The sequence below is a fragment of the Pseudonaja textilis genome, chromosome 1 (genome assembly GCF_049901715.1).
Source record: "Pseudonaja textilis isolate UNSWEBS1 chromosome 1, rPseTex1.2, whole genome shotgun sequence".
In the NCBI taxonomy this organism is placed as follows: Eukaryota; Metazoa; Chordata; class Lepidosauria; order Squamata; family Elapidae; genus Pseudonaja; species Pseudonaja textilis.
The window spans coordinates 225,038,034-225,051,695 of record NC_141990.1 but is presented as its reverse complement, the minus strand read 5'-3'; the positions used below and the strand labels follow the sequence as shown (position 1 = coordinate 225,051,695).

The following is a 13,662-nucleotide window of genomic DNA, read 5'->3' as shown; positions in this document are numbered from 1 at the left end:
GTGTCCCCTTTTGCATTTGACGTCAAAGAACTGCAGGCTTTTCTGTTTAGAAAAGTGTTTCCCTGCCTAGGCAACTCTGAGAGGAGTGGAGTTCAACTCCCAGAATTCCCCAGCCAATATGATCATTGCTGGCATTCTGGAAATTGAAGTCCAATCTTCAAGCAAATGCTGGTTTAGAATCATAACATCATAGCTGAGGGGTATTAAGGGCGTTTCTAATACGTTCCTTCCCTCCTGCAGCATGTGGAACCATTTAACTCACTTCCATGGGGAATGGGAGTGGTGCATCACATGACACAACTATCTCTTAGCTGATCTAGGTAGTCAGCCAAGCTAAATGGGAGGAAAACAATCCAATTTACCAGCCAATGTCAGGAAGCGGGGGAGAGGTAGAATTTTCCCTTCTCCAAATTTCAAATGTGAAATGCTTCAGAAGCAGAATTTTCCACCAAGGAAAAGGAACAAGATCAGTAAACATGCTGGCCTGTATAACGCCTGATAACATAATTGTTAATGTTTAAATAATTGATGTGAGCCGAGTGTTTCCCTGTGTTTGGGCTCATTGATAAAACTGGCTGCCGTTGCAACAGATAATCAGAAGGGGGAACTAGAGCCTGCAACTTTGAAGGCCCTAGGATTGCTTGGTTGGTTTGCAGATTTCAGAAAGTAGGAGCCCCCATATGTAGAATTCTTAATGGACACCAGGCAGAGATTGAGTAGTGCATCTTGGAGAATTGTAAACTATTTGATAAGTGACTTCTGATTTCAACCACTTCTTCAAAGAAAGATTACTGAAATTATTAGCTGTTAGCTTCTTGGCTAAAATATAGCTGCTGTTCTTGTTTGATGTACTTACTGAACCAGCAAATTTTTTGTTGTAGCTTTTTATTGGAGGGTATGAACCATTTCTCTGTAATTTGAAGCAGAGATCCTATTTCTCTTCACGTGGTCTTCATTTTGCTGGAAATGAGGTGCGGCACATTGTTGCTTTCCAAATAGCTTTTTGCCTCAAATGCACTTGTAATTCAATCTCTGTTGAAGAATGCCTCTGTGTTTCTGCATTGTTCTGGATGTTGCAGTCTCTAGTGTGACATCTGTGAACATATAGGAGCTTTCAGAAGACTGCCATGGGGCTCCCTATGCAATCTCTCCGCCCCCCCCACCATAGATTGATTGATATTTTTAAGAACTGTTTCCCAGAACAGCGGTTATTCTTTGCCTGCTTGGTGCACCTTTCTGGGTCCTTAACGCACACACCCACTTTCATTTGGATTTCACAGCATATTTGTGGGTTGCAGAGGCTAAATTATGCCTGTTGTGGCTTGTAGGAGAAAAATGTGGAGGGGAGGGAAAAACAGATGGAGGCCATGGGAGGAAGGTGAAAAAGCGTGGGTTGGTCCAGGATGGTGCATGCATGGGAGGGAGGGAGGGAGAGAAAAAAAATCAATGCAATTAAATAGAAAATTCAAGTGGAAGAGGTCTGGGTTAAGGAAACCACGGGGAAGCGGAAGGGAAAAAAGATGGCAGTAAAATGGAGGTTTACATCTCTGCACATGTACATACACATACACACACACACACAAGTATGAAACAAAATTTTACGATTGGTACTATTTAAGGGGTGAGTTGAGCTGGTTAGCATTGACTAAGGGAGTAGGAGAAATGAGTCTGCTGGTGAAGACAAGTGCCATTTGCCTTTTTTTTTCTTGCGCTCTACGAAATTGAGGTTCTACGGAAGCAGAAAGCCTTGCTTTCAGTATTTGCTACCCGTCTATTTGGCATTTAATTTCATGGGCAAATTATTGTTATTTGTCCGTTAGCCTCACTGTTGTCATTCTGTGTCAGCCCTCACAATTTGTTTTTTTTTTTAATAAAAGAAAACACTGTAGACTTCTGAGCCCCAAACCCTTTGACATCGAGCTAAGCACACTGCTACATCTTATGGCCAGCAGGGGTCGGTGGTCAACAAAGACTTTTGAGCATTACTTTTATCAAACAAACAAATAAATTTTAAGGTATGGCTAATTTTATAATGAGTATGGTTCATAATTGGGCCCTTTAGATTTCTTTTAGACTCGCTCTACCTTTTCTAATTAAATAGCGGTACTTAGCCAGAGGGTGATTTATTCCATTAGAGCTGCTTAAAGCAATTAGAAGTTATTTAAAACCACATGCTGGAAGTTATTTGGCAATCCTTGTTTGTGGTTTTATTTCTACCCCGGGCAGGATGCTATGTTGCAGTTGCTTTCATAGATCCCTGTATGCACCCTGCGGGGGCTGGGGAGAGCGACCAAAGTTTAAGGCACAGGGGCAACAGCAAAACAATTGCAAGACATTCACAGGATTTCATGATTGGGGAAAAGTGGGAGGAGGAAAGAGAAAGGGGACCCCTGCATCTTTCAAAATAAGACCTGGAATTTGATTCACAACAGTTCATTTCTATTCAATTTCATTTCTCCGAGAGGAAGGTACTACAGTAGACCTTGAATTATAACCATTTGCTTAGCATTTAAAGTTAACGACACTGAAAAAAGTGACTTATGACCATTTTTCACATTTATGACTTGCATCATCTCCGTGATCATGTGATCAAAATTCAGGTGCTTGGCAACTGGCATGTTGCATGCGACCTTTTGACAAGAAAAGTCAATTGGGAAGCCAGATTTATTTAACAATCATGTTACTAACTTAACAACAGCAATGATTGACTTAGCAACTATGGCCAGGTCATAAAATGGGGCAAAATTAACGTGTCTTGCTTAGCAACAAAAATTTTGGACTCAATTGCATTCGTAAGTTGAGGACTACCTGGACTCTAATTGTTAGGAGTCAAAAATAAACTTCCATCCAGATGTTTGCCAAGAGACCCACCACTGTTCCATATATCCATGAATCCTCCATCAATATATTTTATAGCTCCTTTACAAATTAAAAATATACAGCAAAAACACATATTCAATTTTCTGTCCAGGTCATGCAGGCCCTGGTTTCATGCTGGCCCTGTACAAAATGGTCCCATGCTGTAAAACAAACCCCAGTTCTCATCTGCGTCTCCGGGGATTTTTTCACCACTGCTGGCCTGAATGGCTTACAACCGTTGAATTAGCAGAAGACTCTGGCATGAAATTTGCCATCCTCATTGTCAATCCTTGTCCTTGCTCTCTACCGTCTCCGTTTTTCAAGGCCCAGCAGTTACCTGATTTCTTTCCAAACTAATGGGTAACAAAAGGAAACTATATCTCAGTTGTCACTAAATCTGGTTAGCTTAAGGGGAAAGCAGTATTTTAGTGTGGCTCAGGAAAGCTTAAGATCGTCATCTTGTGCACTGGGGACAGGGTGAAGATGACATCAAGAGGACACGGCAGAAAAATGAGGATGCTGGGGCATGTGTATGCTATTGTTAGATACGAGAGGGGAAAGGTCCTTTCCTGCAGTAGAGGCAAGATGTCCTTCCTATGGCTTTCAGATTATAGATATTCCTTTTGGGAAATATGCGCAAGAATCTAATGCATTTCTTCAACAGGTTGGGGCATTTTTTTTTCAGATGACTTCTTTTCCCCCTAGTCTCTCATATATGTCATTGCTTTGTATTTTCCCATTTAGGTTTTGCCTTCTATTTGATTGCTTCCTTATTTACATTTTCCCCCTCCAGGTCCACTTCTCATGGTAACCTATTAATCTTTAGGGCAGGGATGGGATTCTACTGGTTCGGACCAGTTGGGGTGAACCGGATGTTAAATTTGCATCTGGTTTGCCGAACCGGTATTTGAACTGACCGGCTGGCCCCACCCACTCCTCCCCAGAGTCTCCACGTGGCCCATTTTCAATGCAAGTAAGTGCAGGGTCCATGCGGAGGGTCTCTGGGAGGAGGAAAAATGGGCCTTCCGGAAGTTCAGAAATGGGCGTGTTTCTGGCTTTTGGAGGGCCCCCAGAGCCCAGGGGAGGCCGTTTTCACCCTCCCAGAGGCCCGAGGGAAGCCTCTGGACCCTTGGGAAGGTGAAAAATGGCCCTCCTGAAAGTTCCGGTAGGCCATGCCCACCATGGCCACGCCCACCCAGCAACTGGGCAGCGAACCAATTGCTGGGATTTTTGAATCCCACTCCTGCTTCAGGGTATAAGCTTCACACTTTCACAGGAATGGGGTGGCTCAGTCTGTCCCCTTCTGTTGCTTCCAAAGTTTAAATCTGCCTTAGTGTTGATCCCCAAACCTTGTCAGCCTTGGCTTTATGTTTGCCATTGTCATGTTAGCGGTACAAGCTTGCATTTCCCTTATCAGGAGCTCTAATAGAAACTAATTTTCTCTGTCACGGCTTCTAAATGGAAAGCAAATCCTTAATTCTGCAGTGGCACAGTGGTTAAAATGCAGTACTGCAGGCCACTTCTGCTAAATGCCAGCTGCCTGCAATTTGGCAGTTCAAATCTCACCAGGCTCCAGGTTGACTCAGGCTTCCATTCTTCTGAGATCAATAAAATGAGGGCCCAGATTGTTGGGCGGGGGGGAATATGCCGACTCTGTAAACTGCTTAGAGAGGGCTGTAAACAGGGGTGAGATTCTACCAGTTCGCACCTATTCTCTAGAACCGGTTGTTAACATTCTAAGCAGTTCGGAGAACCAGCTGTTAGAAGAAATTACTGGCTGAATCCTGTAAGGAAGGCAGGAAGGAAACATTCTGGTGTTGCTTACAGAAACTGCCTCTCCGTTAACCCTTATTACATTCTTGGCAGGACTAGACTTCCTGTCTCAAGAACATCTCTGGAGTTTTTTTCCCTCCTTTGCTGGTACTTTGCTTGTGTGGAGTGACCATTCAAAGTTATAATGGTACTGAAAAAAGTGACTTATGACAATTTTTCACACTTACGACTGTTGCAGCATCCCCACAGTCATGACAGGCCAGGCGAGGAGATGCGTGCCTCAATGTGAGGGATATTGAGTTGGCCACACCCAGCCAATAACATGACCACCAAGCCATGTCCACCCAGTCACATGACCACCAAGCCATGCCCACTATCTACGGCACTCCCACAGAACCGGTTGTTAAAAATTTTGAATCCCACCCCTGGCTGAAAAGCACTGTGAAGTGGTATATAAGTCTAAGTGCTATTGCTATTGTTCTGCAAAGGATAAAGCTGAGCTTATGGCTCAAGCAGTCTATGCAATGTTTATTGATCAATTAAACTCAGAGCTACATGTCTCGGGCTTTTTCACTTTTGGTGGCATTGCCATTCTCGGTGCACTGATTGACCTTAAAATCAAAATGCTTTTTCTACGTTTAGGGGCATGCCGTTCCTGATTCATATTACTTCACTCATTAACCCCCTGTAAGTCTCCAACCCCTGTCTTTAAAATAAACAGAGATGCTGCCCCTATTCAATTCAGTGAGAGAGAATTATTTCATAATTGCTTATGCTCAGCAGCCAGATCTTCCTTATTTAGCACACAGTATTTTATCCTATGAATTGAAGATATTTTTCATGTTGCTCATCTACGAATTTCAAGAGCAAGATTAGCTGGAGAGAATTTCAGGCAGGATCTTATATACCTGGTACACTGAAATTACCTGCAATGGGTTATATTTTTGCATTGTGCTAAAGACTATGAATATGTTGCTTCTGACACGATCTTACATATATTGTCATGAATAAAAAGGAAAAATGTAAATGAGCGGCAACTACTGTATCTGTAAGGTGGATATGTGCCAAAGTTAAAAAACGTTTTCAAGGTATAGTAACCTAGCTATGGTAAACTAGGGATATTAGAAGGATTGTTCCCTCAAAATTAATAGTGCATCATCATATACTATTCATAAATCTCAAAGCAATATGGATAAGACGATGAGGCAAATACATTAATCTAACTCAGGATTCCCCAAATTGTGAGGTATGCCTGCCTTGGGAAGATGCAGATAGAGGCCAGAGGAGATGTGAAGATTTTTTAAAATGTCTTTATTGAAAGTAGTTCAACTGTATTGTTTTAATTGTTCATTTGGAGTTTGGGTTTTTAGGGGCGGAACTGAGGTATGTACATTAAGATTACACTAAAGGGAGGTATGATGGCAAAAAGGTAGGAATCCTTGATCTAACAAACAAAACAATCAAATTATACAAAAACAATATTAAAACAGAATGTCACTGCTATAATTGCAGGGCTGGATTGACAACTTAAAAATGTTTCTTACATTTGTATTTTGCCTTTCATTCAAGAGTTCGGGACAGTAGACAAAGTGCTAGCTTCTAGTTTTCTCAAACTTGTGAAGTGTAGGATGGGTTGAGAGAGAGAATGCCTTATCCAAAATCATTCCCATGGGTTTAATGTCAGTTTTCGTCTGATCAGTGGTCAGAGATGATGGTTATTGTAGTTAAGCAGCCACAAGTTCCCAAGTTATAAACTTAAGTGATAGAAAAAGCAAATAAATGCCTAGATAAGACAAGCCATTTGTTAATTCTAACTGAAGCACAAACAAGCTAAACACATTTCAACTTGGCACGTTGCCTGAATCCAAGCCTATAATATTGTTCATAAGCTCAGTGTGTTCGTAATTGCTGAAATGAGTGTAGATGGACTAAATTATAGTTAAGCTAATGATACCTAAATCTGCGGCGCAAACCAAGCTGTTCAGAAACACCTGAATAACACATGCACTGCATTTACTAGCTTATCTTATGTGAAACTTTCTAGGCGTACGAGCATTACCTCTAATCAAAAATGTTTTTATAATGTATTTTAATACTAATGGAGTATATGTTCTACCATCTCCTTATCTCGAGTAATCATGAGGCAATAAAAGCAGCCATTAAAACAATCAACCAGTAAAACAAATAGCTGTCTATTTAAAAAAAAGAGCACAAATGAAAACTTTTTGTTTTGAAAAACAAAAGCAATCTGACTTCTGGGCTGTTAACCTTTTAGGTGGCCATATTCTTCTGTGAACTGCCCAGAGTTCACAGGGTGACTATTATAAATGTTTTAAACAAATAAATACATTATTTATACATTGTATCCACATTATTCACTACTGTACCCCTAATAGAGGAAGCAGCTCCTTGGCAAATCTTAATACTCAGGCAAATGAAGACACGGGGAAAGACATTCGCTCAAACATAACAGTCCCAAAACATTCAGATGTCTGAATAGTATTAACATTAACTCTGAGTGGAAGCATAATGGAAATCAAGCAATTCCTTTAAAACCAGGGATGATTTTGGTACCAAGCCACCACTATACTTTTAATCAGCTTCATTTTGAATGTTTTCAAAAGTGAAGTACATGAGAATACTCTAAAATATATGAATTCCTCTACTATGATTAGGTCACAGCTCTACCACCGAAGTGTGGATTCCCCATCAAATTCTTATAGCCTTCAACAGTGATCCAACAGCTGCACTTGATTCTGGTGACATGGAGAAGTATGTTTTTCTATATTGTATCATTCTGGTGGTCTCACTTAGCAGCTTCATATAAAGATTAGACTACCTAATAGACATGGTTATACAGAACATTTCCAGTTTTTGGAATCAGCATATACATAGTGTGAAACCATCACATAGCCACCGACTTGTACCATGCATAGCTGGTGCAAAAATATGTATTTTATTGTTAATAATTTATTATTAATAAAAAATATTATATAAAAACTGGTGAGACACAAGTGTGCTAGCAAGATGGCAGTTACCTTACCTTCCTTCCCAGTCAGGTCAAGCAAGATTACTTCAGTCTAAAAACCTTACCTCCAGAACATGAGTGAATGGTCATCATCCATAGATAATTTCTCCAAGATGTCTGAAGCTGATTGCCTGTCATTATCTCGGCATTTTATCTGGAAAGCAACTACCTTTTATACCTGAGTTCCGGGGAGTCTTTATCTGAAGAGACTGTACTATCGCTTTTCATAACACCCTGCTCCTGCACAGATAACCCCCACCTGCCATCCTTTCAAACCAGCCAGCCAAATTCTTCTGCTAGCTTTTGTAAGCCAAATGATTAAGACTGCATATAGTGGAACAGATTGACTCAAGCATTTATCTTTTTTTTTTTTCAGGCCTTGCCTATTGAAACCAATGATCCCATATATGACTAAGACATGCTTTTGATACCGATCTAGACTGTCTTCAATTACAGTGTTAAATTCTGATTGGATACAAGAAACTACCTGAATGTACTGAACAATTTATCAGAGCAGATGGGCAAGAATTTCACTTCTATATCCACTAAGTACAATGGTAACCAAATGTTAAATATTACCACCTGGAATAAGTCTGCTGGACAACACTTTGAGGATACCATGGTGGAGATAACATGTCATAGAATGAGCCAAACAGCTGGCCCTAATTATTAAAACAGCTCTCAGAGGTTTTCACTATAATAGCATTAACCAAATGGGTTAGTGAGAGGCAATTACTTTTGGGGAAAGGGGGACAAGATGCATTTATATCTACTTCTTCTGCTGCTGCCCTGGCTATTAATACACAGGCACATGAATCTAGGGATTTTGCATTCCAAAATGATACTTCTGCGCCATTGGGATACTGATTCTATGTGTTATTCTAAGATTACGTTTCTAATACTAGGCACCAATCTTCCACAAATTCTTAATATGCTTCCCATCTGCTATAACTGTTAGAAAACTGTATTTAAACAAATAATAAACTATGATAGTTGAAAACTTTTGCATAAATAAATGATCATATCCATTTAATTTGGAAAAGATCTTCTATAGAACCTATGTTCAATATCACACCAAAATGGAGCACTGAGGCAGACATATTCACTATTTTGGTGAGAGCAACTTCATGTGGGATACAAATTTCCTTTTAGGGTGTCAAAGATTACTTGACACAGTCCATCTTGTAGCAAAAAGCTAGAATCTACAGCAGCTGGGCAGCGTTGTCCAAGAAACACCGTCCATGAAAGCCTTAACCAATATATTAGTCTGCTGGCACCTTTTATGATTAACCAATTTTATTTAAAAGACATAAGCTGTTTGTTTGAGCTGCAGCTCACTTCAAGAGATACATAAAGTGGTATCTAAATCGCAGTGAGGTAAGCAAAGGAAAGGGAGGAAGAGAGAAAGAGGTGGTATTCAGCAGGTTCTGACCAGTTCTGGAGACCCGGTAGTGGAAATTTTGAGTAGTTCGGAGAACCAGCAAATACCACTTCTGACTGGCCCCGCCCCCATCTATTCTCTGCCTCCCAAGTCTCAGCTGATTGGCTGGGTCTTCTTTTGTTGCCCTACACAGGAGAAAGGAGCTGGAAAGCAGGTTGGTGGGGTGGGGAGGGAATGGAGATTTTACAGTATCCTTCCCCTGCCACACCCATCAAGCCACGCCTACTGAACCGGTAGTAAATTTTTTTGAATCCCACCACCGAAGAGAGAGGTTGGTTATGCACATAGGAGACAGATTACATGTAGCCTGTCAAGTAGTCATAAGTCTCAATTGTATTCTGTCTCCTCAAGAAATTAGGAAGAATCCGGTAGCACTTTTTCCAACTAATCAATTTTATTAAAAGCCATGAGCTTTTGTGAGCTGCAGTCACTTCATCAGATGCACAGAATGGCTCAAGTAGAAGAATTTTTAAACATGAAGTTCTGCTGGACTGAATAAACACCGAGTGGGCTTCTCAGTTCCGTTTCCAACTGAACTCATTGCATAAGCCCTAAATAGGCACAGAAATCTAAAGTTCTGAAATAATATTTGTGGTTGAGGGATATTGCTAAGCAATTAGTGAATTATCCTTCTGCCTTAAAACACATCATATTTTAGCAGCAGTCTCTTCAATTGAAGAGCCATGATATCTATACTTGACATGATAACTGAATGCTTCCTCCATCTGTGCACGCACACATACAATCATAAATGCTTTTAGTCTCCAAATAATATATCATTGAGGCTGCACCATGCTGTTAACTTGCACTGGCCTATATGATTCTCCTAATTTTACAGGGCTACTGAAACTACCTACAAAAATTTAACATAGTTGCAACAAGCAGTTTCCCTAACATGGATATCACTGTGGTTATTTATCCCACCTCCTCTCCCCTGACTCCTGTTTCTTTATCCGTTCTTGCTACATGGTAGATGTGAGCTCAGCTGCCTTAGCTAGTCTGGCGAGTTCTAGAGACAACCAGTTTAGAGAGCAAGCTTTGTGATGCACCCAAGGACATAAGAACTTGGGTAGGAAATTTAAAGGTTGTTGTTTTTTAAATAATTTCAGAATTTCAGTGTCTCTTTGTCTTTCTCAGTGTCTTTTTTGTCTTTTTCAAAGTCTTTCAGTCCATTGGAGCAAAACTACAAGGTTGTTGAAATGACACAAGAATTGAACACTCATGTGTGGCATGTCACAACAACTGATGGAGGAACACAAGCCACAGAGACATAGAGGAAGGGGCGGGGGGGAATCTAAGCAAATATGCTTGATGAGAGGACAGTAATTTCACAGCAAGAGCTCACAGTAGGGAGCTGTGGATATATACAACTTAGAATGTCAAACAATATTCTTAGAATTCTTTGTCACAGAGCATATGTCATTCCTATCCTCTTTTCTCGGAAAGCAATTTTAACTAGAATCTAGGAGAAGGGAATCTAGAAAAACAAGAAAAATCTATCTAAAGGGGGATTACACTGTGAGCTAGTGTTTTAGCTTGCAAGCCATTTCATTTTTAAAAATTATGGACTGCCACTGATTTGTAAGACACCACTGGCAAAATATTGTTTTGCTGGCCCCCTTCCCTTAAGAATTTTATAGGTAGTCTTTGGTTAACAACTGCCCTGTTTGATGACAGTTTGAAGTTATGATGGTGCTGAAAAAGTAACTGTTATGACTGGTCCTTGAACTTATGAGCATCACAGTGTCCCCACAATCACAATTGCCAATTTGCTGCCAGCTTCTGACAAGCAGTCAGTGGAAGAATCACAAGTTACAGTCAAATAAGTCCGAAGTCACAGTCATCTGAGGTCTCATGTAAAAACTGCAGGTGATTTGCTTAATGATGGAACTGATGGTGTAAGTCCTGTGTTGTCACATGGTGTTTCATTCAATAATTCCTTCACTTAGTGAAGGTGTTGTGAGTCCCAACTGTGGTTGTTAAGTGAGGAAGATTACCTGCATTTGCTACTCTCTTCAATTGAGACAACAGGCCAGTCATTAAGACTAGACAGGAAGTTTGGAATAAGCTTTAACTCAGAAACCAGTGGAAAGAGGGATGTTTTGTTGCTTTGTAGAAAGATGACTCTATGCAGCTCATATTTGTTAGGATGAGCTACCTGGAACTGCAGCAATATGCACACCAAGCACTGATAAGTTTGAGATTGTGCAATGCATATATATAGTTTATCAGAACTGGTATACAGCACTTCTTTTGCAAGAAGTGAAATCTGATGTAACTAAGCACACATGGTTGGTGTTCAGAATGGCAAATCGATTGTTCTGGTACCCCCCCTCCCCATGCTATGGCACTTTTGTGCAATGCACAACTTGCACACCTGCTTGCAGAGATCCTGATCACACTACCAGATGGCAAATGCCTGAAAAATATTCTTTGAATTAATGTCAGCTCCTTCCATACCCCATTGTGGTAGTACTGACAGCATGAAGGAAAGGAGAAACATCATGTTTTATTTATTTTTTAATCCTGGAGCACAGGCAAGCAGCCCAGCATGACACTTTGAAACCTATTGTACACTGTGTGCATTAGCTCAGCTGAATCAGTGGATAGAAAATGTGCTTTAAGGCAATATTTGTTCTCGGTCACAATACTTTGTGTTTTATTTTTTATTTGATTTGATTTGTCAATCGCTTACAAGATAATAGGTATAAATATAAACATGAGTAAGAATACAGGAAAGAGGTAGGAATAAATGGGGACAATAGGACAGGGACGGTAGGCACAACTGTACACTTATGCACACCCCTTACAGACCTCCTAGGAATGGGGTGAAGTCAACAGTGGATAGTTTGAAGTTAGAGGCTTGGGGGTTTTCTTCTAGTTTCTCAGTTTCTTAGACTTAAGACTATCCCCAAACATGTTTTGCACGGCCCTGCAAGCATCACGGCACTATGGGGCGTATATTTCTGCACCTGTGTTAGCGACGCTTATATTGTTAGACGTCTTGTGCTTGTATTTGCTTACAACGGGGTAGGGAAGCAAGTCGTTTATGGTGAGGGTGCCAAGACAACTTTAGGTGACGTTGCAGCAGAGGATCGGCCTCTGAAATGAGGACTCCCACCACCGCCTCCTCCAAACGAAGTTGCCCTATTGGCTACTGAGCCAGGACGGGACGAAAGCGGCCGAACCTGAAATCCAGCAGAGCCGAAATAGCTGAGCGACCGAACCGGGCAGCCTTCCAGGCTCTGCCCATGTCTCTGCATATTTGCCATGTGGCTTTTCACCCCTCCTCACGATCTCGGCCCAAGTTCCACGGGTTTTTTTTAGGGAGTGGGGGGGATACCCGAACACGCACCGATGACCTTATAAAGTCACAGGCAGACGAGCCTCTCGAATCCTGTGCTCCCTCCTCCCGTTTTGACACGAGCAAGGAACACTTCCTGCCCGGGGCACCGCGTGGAAAACGCGCTTCACTTTCTCCAGGTTGAGCAGACCCCCGCAACTAGTAGGCGAGCGAAAGCGGCGGCGGCGGCGCCAACGGGCTCCGGCAGCGCTGAATCGCCTCCTTCTCCGCGGCTCGCAGGGGAGGATCCGACCTGCCGCCCGCCCGCTCCCGGGGCAGCCCCGCTGGCAACGCCTTGAACGCTCGGAGGAAAAGACGCGCCTTCAGTTCAGCCCCGCCAAAGGGCTGCAGCCGAAAGTGAGTTAATTGAACTTGGGGGACAGTTTGGAAAACCGGGGCTGGAAGGAAGGCTTAAATAGGGGCAAACGGGGTGGGAGGGTGGCCCGAGGGGGCGTAGGCGATCGGGGGAGAGGGGGGTTGCCCGAAAGTCCTCTTTGTATGGCTTCACTCCCTTACTAAGCAGGGCTCTGGCCTCCACGTGGCAGCCGCCGCGGCTCCCTCCAGCTTGGGCTGACTTGGGTGGAGGGCGAGCTCTGCCAGCCATGTCTTGGCGCTTGCCCCTCGTGGCGTTTTAAGATTTGCTCGAGTTGGGAAATGAGGCCGCCTCCCGGCCTGCCCTTAGGCGAGAAGACAAAAAAAAAGCGGGGAGAGGAAGGGGGTGAGGCGGGGTGGCGGGGGTGGGTGGGGGGAGGATCGCCCAAGTGGGGAAAAGAAGGGACGAGTTGAAAGGAAAGATTCACGGGTGGCGATTATAACGCATTGGAGCATGTGGCGAATTGGGATGTCCACAGCGGCCTGCCTCCTCCTCCCCCCACTGCAGATTTTGGGGTGTCCCTAAGGATAATAAAAAAGGGTCACAGGAGAGGAGGTGGGGAGTGAGTACAGGATTTGCTAACCCCGCTTATGGCTGGAGTACAAACTGTGGGAGCAGAGGGCTCGGCTGTTGCATAGTTTGGCATTCAGAAGAAGCCAAGGGGGTCTCAGGCCTCAAACTTTGCTTGAATTGTGCTTCCCTTCCAGCTTCTTCCCTAAAGATCTCTCAGAAGTTTGCAGAAAGAACTTGACTGGGCTAATATTGGATCTGCATAACTGGTGAGGAAATGGTAGATTTCTTTACACTCTTTAACGACTGAGTACCGTTTTTGTTCACCACCTCTA

General features: G+C 42.5%; 1 protein-coding gene across 2 annotated transcripts in view; it reads left to right on the top strand.

Annotated features, from left to right (window-relative positions):
* The first annotated feature begins 12,272 nt into the window (after positions 1-12,272).
* Positions 12,273-13,662, top strand: part of SLC43A1 (solute carrier family 43 member 1) — a 36,288-nt gene continuing 34,898 nt past the window's right edge. Inside the window, exons 1-2 of one of the 2 annotated variants that reach the window (XM_026719724.2) lie at positions 12,273-12,801; positions 13,525-13,596. The gene's annotated coding sequence lies outside the window, so the exon portion shown is untranslated. The remainder of the gene's footprint in view (positions 12,802-13,524; positions 13,597-13,662) is intronic. The other variant, XM_026719727.2, reaches the window with a different exon arrangement.